Below are 6,217 nucleotides of genomic sequence, written 5' to 3'. Positions count from 1 at the left end.
TGGCCCACTGGTATCACATGGTCCACATGGGCCTCTTATGATCACGTGGGGGCTGTGGTTTCCTGCCTCTATCAGCACTGAGAAACAATATTGTGTTGCTCCACAAAGCTGACCCAGGAAAAGATCAAAATTCAAAATCTTATGTGCAATTCCAACTGTACTACTGCATGCTTTCACGTCATTTTTGAAGTTGAAAAATCACAATCACAGAGAAAGAGAAAGCACAAGAGAGAGAAGAAAAGAGAGAGAGAGAGAGAGAGAGAGAGAGAGAGAGAGAGAGAGAGAGAGAGAAAGGGTGCTCCTATTGTCCTGTTGGTTCTGCTTTTTTTCCCTGGTGGAACCAGGGATTGAACTCAGGCCCTTGTGCTTGCCAGGGAAGTGTTTATTCTACTGAGCCATCTCCCCGGCCCCAGTTCTGCTTCTTTAGGGAAGCTTGGCTAACCAAGCAGTCAATGGTAAATCATGGTAACTTGTTCCGTGAACTGGAACTAAAGACTATCCTTCTGAATGTGCAGCAAAATGTTCCCCATGGTGAAATTCAGAGTGTCTTGAAAGCCGGGTGCTGGGCCTAGAGCCCCACCCCCTGTACCGCTGCTCCCCACTCTGCAGAAGGTCTTGAGCTGCTCAGGGGCAGGCGGATAGTCCACCCTAACTGTGAAGTGCAGTGCTGGAGTCTCACTAGTCATATTCTGAGTGAGAAATAGCTACATGTGGCTTCTGCGTTAGACAACCATGTCATACGGCATTCTTTTCAACATAAAAAGTTTTATTAGACAGTGCCAGTTTAGCCAACACAAAAACAAAACAAACAAACAAGATTCAAGAAAATTAAGTAAGAAGCCAATGGACTGGAAAGAAAAAGATGCATTTTCCATCCCTGCAGACGATATGACTGACCTCATAGAACATCCAAGAAAATCTGCAGAGGAACTATTAAAATTAATAAAAGAGCTGAGCAGGGGTGCTACAAACGTGCTCAGCATAACAATAAGATCTGTCACAGGTTGACTTTGATTTCGTGTCTATGTCGGTGCCGAGGCCTTTCGTGGAATCTTCCATACTACATTAGCTTAATTCTTATGGCAACTTCAAGGTAAACAGTTGCACTGTTGTTTCTACGTTGCAGATGTGGATGATTAAGTAACTTGTCCAGAGTCATACAACTGAAAGGGGGAAAGTCAGGATTCAAATCTGACTCAGAACAGCAATGATGCTCTTTTCCCTCCACTATATTCTAAAGCACCAACAAAACAAAGTAGAGAACGTAATAGGAGGAAAGTAACCAACAAGAAAAGAGATGCCTCTGCAATAGCAATGCAGTTGTAAAAAGAAATTAGGCATGAAGCTCACAAAACATGCAAGACAGAGCTCCTTACTTTGGGGTAAGTCCTGGCGCCCGGGCAGAACCACTCAGGGCACCAGCAGGGGCATGTGCTGCTCAGTATGGTACCAAGATGCCTATGAGTCCTGGCACTGAATCCTTTCCAGAATTCCAACCAATAAGCCCTGAGCAAACCCGACCTCTCTTATGAAGTTGCTTCCCCAGTGCCTGGTTTTTAGGGGGACATCAGACAGGCTTTTTTTTTTTTCTGGATCAGCATTAAGGGCTTTCCCTGTTTCCAGAGAGTGATATGAGCTACCCAGGCTGCCTCAGCACAGGGTCCCATGCCATCAACAACTTCAGTGACAGAGCACGGGCTTGGGATCTCCACCTGACCAGAGTGCCAGTGATCTCTCTGGTACTTGAATTTCACTTCCATAGAAAATATTGTGTTAGCATCTTGGAGAAACTTGTCTCTGCATATTGAGCTCAGCCAGGGGTTTCAGCCAACTTTTCCAAATTTTAGTTTGGCTGTTTAGAGGGTAGAGGGGGTTCTTTCCCATACTTTATGCTTACTTCATAAACATCTCTGCTATTATGTTCACTTTTATTTATTTATATTTTTGGTACTGGGGATTGAACTCAGGACCTTGTGCTTGCCAGGCAAGTGCTTATTCTCCTGAGCTATCTCCCTGGCCCTATGTTCACCTTTAACAAGAGCTCTTTATGCCATTTGCTCAGCCTCGTGGTAGATGGTAGTGTTCTTATTTCCACTGCAGACCCAGTTAGCTGTTAGACTCCCAGAGGGAAGAGTAGAAAGAATGAGAGGTTTCCCTCAGTGACAGCACCATTCTGGGGAGCTCCGAGGGGCTGTGCCCCTGGTTGGTGTGTTAGCTTTCTGTTACTGTAACAAGACATCTGAGTTAAATCAACTTGAGAAGAGAAAAAGTGTGCTTCAGCTCTCAGGTTTGCAGTTTCTGTCCCTGATCAATTGGCCCTATTGCTTGTGGGCCTGCAAGGAAGCAGCAAATCTCAGCAAGGGTGGAACAGAACTGTTTACCTTGCAGATGGGATGAAGAAGGGAGACGAAGGGGCTGGGGTCCCAGCGTCTCCTTAAATGCATGCCCAGGAGGATTTCACTTCTTCCCACTGAGCTCAGCCTGACAGGTTCCTCACTCCTCCCCTACAGCACCAAGGTGAGGGTCAATCTGCCTGGTCACTCCCCCTTTCGCTGAGACACTATACCCAATGCCTACAGCTTATTTTCACTCAGGGTTACAGCCCACAATCAGCCAGCTCTGACCCAGAAACTGCATGGCAGAAGGGACTGAGCAAGGGGAAGCTGCTCGCATCATGGCAGCCAGGAATGTAGAAATATAGATTTGAGACAAAAGTCTGATGTCCCAAGAGAGCAGGGAACAATAGACAGAGCCCAAGGAGAGTTGCTGTCTGCAAATTCCTGGAAAGCTGGGATTCAAGGCTGCAGATAACAGCTTCTCCTGCAGGCGCTCTGTCCTTTGATCCCTTGCTTGGGATGTTATTGGCTAGCATTTGTGTGGACCTAGTGTTAGGCACATGGTGGAAGTCAATAGAGATAGTAGTCTGTATTCACTTAGGTAATTATGCACATTCCTTAGGCTGCCTTCACCCCTCAATACATGTGAGATGCTTCTGAGGCTGTGGGCTCCCTTGGGAGAGGCTAATCTCAGTGAGACCTCTGAAGCTGTATTCATCAGGTCTTCTCGTCATTTCTTTTGGCACCGACCCAACCGTGACATATAACAAGTGGCGCGCAACCCGGGGCATGGAAGACGACCAGGGGTGAGTTAGGAGAGGCCTGACTGCGTGGGAAACGTATGCCCAGAGTAGGCGAGACCACCGGGAAAAGCTCAGAGTAATCGGGAACTCCCCTTCAGTAGAGAATGAATATGTCTGTCTTATTTGGATGTTACTCAAAGGAGCGGGTGTAAAGGTGAAACCAAGGAGTTTCAAGGAACTATTTTCCCTTATAAACAGGCACTGTTACTGGTTTCAGCCTAAGGGAGAGGCTGCTTTAAACTTAAAAGTTTGGAAACAAGTTATGAGAACGCTGCGTCGTGCTCATCAAAATGAGGAACCAATTCCTCTTCATGTGTGGGCTCTTTGTAGTTTAATTTCCTTAGCCTTGGCACCATTGCAATCGGACTCAGAAGAGTCTAAGAAATATTTAAAAAGGTCAGCCTCAGATGCTGATATTCCTAAGCCTCAAGAGCAGCTTCCGCACAAATATGAATCTGCACAGGAGACGTTTTTAAGAACACCGCTTTCCTCACTCTCAAATGCAGAGGCCAGCACAGCAAAAAGAACAAAAACAGAGCAGGGGGCCTGTGTGGTGCATAATTACGATAAGGTTGCACCCCCTCAAGATCCCCTACAAGAAGGCCCTCCCCGGCATACCGAGAGTGTTGGTCCTTTAAATTTCTCGATGAACTATAATGGGGATGAATCTAACAAGCCAGTTCCTAAAAGGACATTTATGGCATCACAAACTGTCTCCTTCAAATCTGAGGATTTGGAATATGTAGAACGAAAGGAAACTAAGAATGAGATAAGTGAGTTGCGAGCCAAGGTAAGGCAATTATCACGATTTCTAAATTGAAAAAATGGAGGTGTTCACCCCTGTACTTCCTCCATCTCAGTTCACAAAAAATCAGCCCCTACTGCCATCTTTTAACCCTTCTGCTCCTCCATATGAGAAAAAGGAAGGCCCCATAAAAGTGTACAGAAGTGTGATATCTCAGGCTCTTCTGCAAAGGAGACAGCAGGGAGACCCTGAAGCTTATTCTGCCCCTTTGGGTATTTTTCCTGTGGTGGTCCAACAGCACACACCAAATGCTCAATTTCCCCAGGGGTATGTACAATGGGAACCCCAACCTCTGGCATTCAAGGTTATTAAAGATTTAAAGCGGGCTGTCATGGCCTATGGTATGCAATCAACCTATGTGCTTGGATTAATACAAGGATTAACAAATGAACAGAGATTAATTCCTCATGATTGGGAAGTTTTGTACCATACAATTTTAGAACCAAACCAATATTTGCAGTTTAGAACTTGGTGGAAAGATGCAGCAGATGCTCAAGAGAGGGTTGACAGGCGACAAAATCCCCCAGTTAATGTTTCATCAGATCAGCTCACTGGGTCAGGGGCCTGGCTTGGTGTCCAAGCCCAGTTGCAGTATGATGATGTGGCTATTGCGCAGACTCACATTTGTTGCTTGAGGGCGTGGGAAAAGGTGGCAAGGCCAGGGGATGCTCAAACATCACTTGCTAAGGTTCTCCAGTATAATGAGGAGCCATATGTGGATTTTGTCTCCCGATTAAGGGAGGCCGTATACAAAACAGTGAGAGAACCAGATTTGAGGGAGTTATTGTTACAAACTTTGGCTTTTGAGAATGTGAATACCGAGTGTGAGAAGGCTCTGTGTCCCTTGAAGGCACAGGGTGCATCACTGGAAGAGTATGTTAAGGTCTGCGCTGATACTGGCTCAGAGCCATACAAAGCTAATTTATTGGCGACTGCCTTACAGTCTTTTTTAAAACAAAATCATACCAAATGTTTTAAGTGTGGAAAGATGGATCATATGAGAAAAGATTGCAGAAAAGGGCAAGATAATAAGAAAAAAGGAGATAACAGTAACAAGACTGCTCCAGGACTTTGTCTAAGATGTGGAAAAGGTAAACATTGGACTAATGAATGCCGCTCCAAACTTGATAAGCATGGCCAACCCTTACAATCTCAGGGAAACTGGAGAATGGGTCCATCATCCAGGGGCTCAGAGATAAATAATACTAAATACCTGTAGTTTCCATTGGCCAGCCTGAATTTCAATCAAACACAGGATCACAGATCTTTTCCATGCAACCCCTGGAAGCAAAAGCACAGCTTTAGATCTGATGGCTGTGGAAAATTAGCATTTGCTCCCCACCTGTGTTTACAAAATTAAAACTGAAATTTTCAGCCTTATTCCAAAAGATACTGTAGAAAGGAGTAATAGTATTGTAGAAAGTAGTAATGTTACCCAAGGTTTATTTGTACATTAGGTAATTATTGATAGTGATTATGAAGGAGAAATATTACTTATGATATCTACTACTAAACCTCTTCAAATAAAACTTAACTGCTTATTAAAAATAGAAGTCAGCTTCTCTTTATTATGTATATTAGAATGCTTACTGCATTGCCTGACCCAATTGTCAGCAGAAAACAAAAGTTTTGTTAAAAAAAGGGGGGGGGTTCTTTTAAATTACAAATGGTTGGTTCCAAGCTGCAAGGCACCACCTGGAGGAGGGGCATAAACTGAGATCAGGGAGGGCCCCGTGCTCCCATCCACTCCCATCCTAGGCTGAACCAGATAGACATCTGCAAGATAGGTTCAGCTGCAGAGGCCTGTGTTCCTGGTGCTAAGTAGGTGGGTAATGACCATGACATGCCGTGGCACTAGCATTGGCTGTGTGTGTGGCTGTCTTCGCAAATTCTTAAGGTTCAAGATAGTATCTATGTTTAAAATCTGGGCAAAAAGAAAGCATCCAGTTGTCAGAGCCAGAGCGACAGTGGGCACACACAATGACTGAATGCAGAGGCCTTTGCTACAGGGCCACAGCTTCCTTAAAGCTTTAGGTAATGTGGGCTCAAGAAAACCCTTTGTAGGTACTAAGACCATTAAGCTGCTCCTAGCAGCTGGGCAGCACACCTATGAAGTAAAATCAGTCAAAGACAGAGCCCTAGTGCGAAATGGTCTGCAGGTTTTGTTTGGTGTAATCGATGTTGTTTATACAAGGAAATCAAAGTTATAATTCTATCCACCCAAATCATTGTTTAAACCACACCAGATTCTTATATTGCACAATTGGTCATTC

This window comes from Octodon degus, unplaced genomic scaffold, assembly GCF_000260255.1.
Source record: "Octodon degus isolate 3935 unplaced genomic scaffold, OctDeg1.0 scaffold00250, whole genome shotgun sequence".
NCBI lineage: Eukaryota > Metazoa > Chordata > Mammalia > Rodentia > Octodontidae > Octodon > Octodon degus.
Note: the sequence above shows the minus strand (reverse complement) of the source record.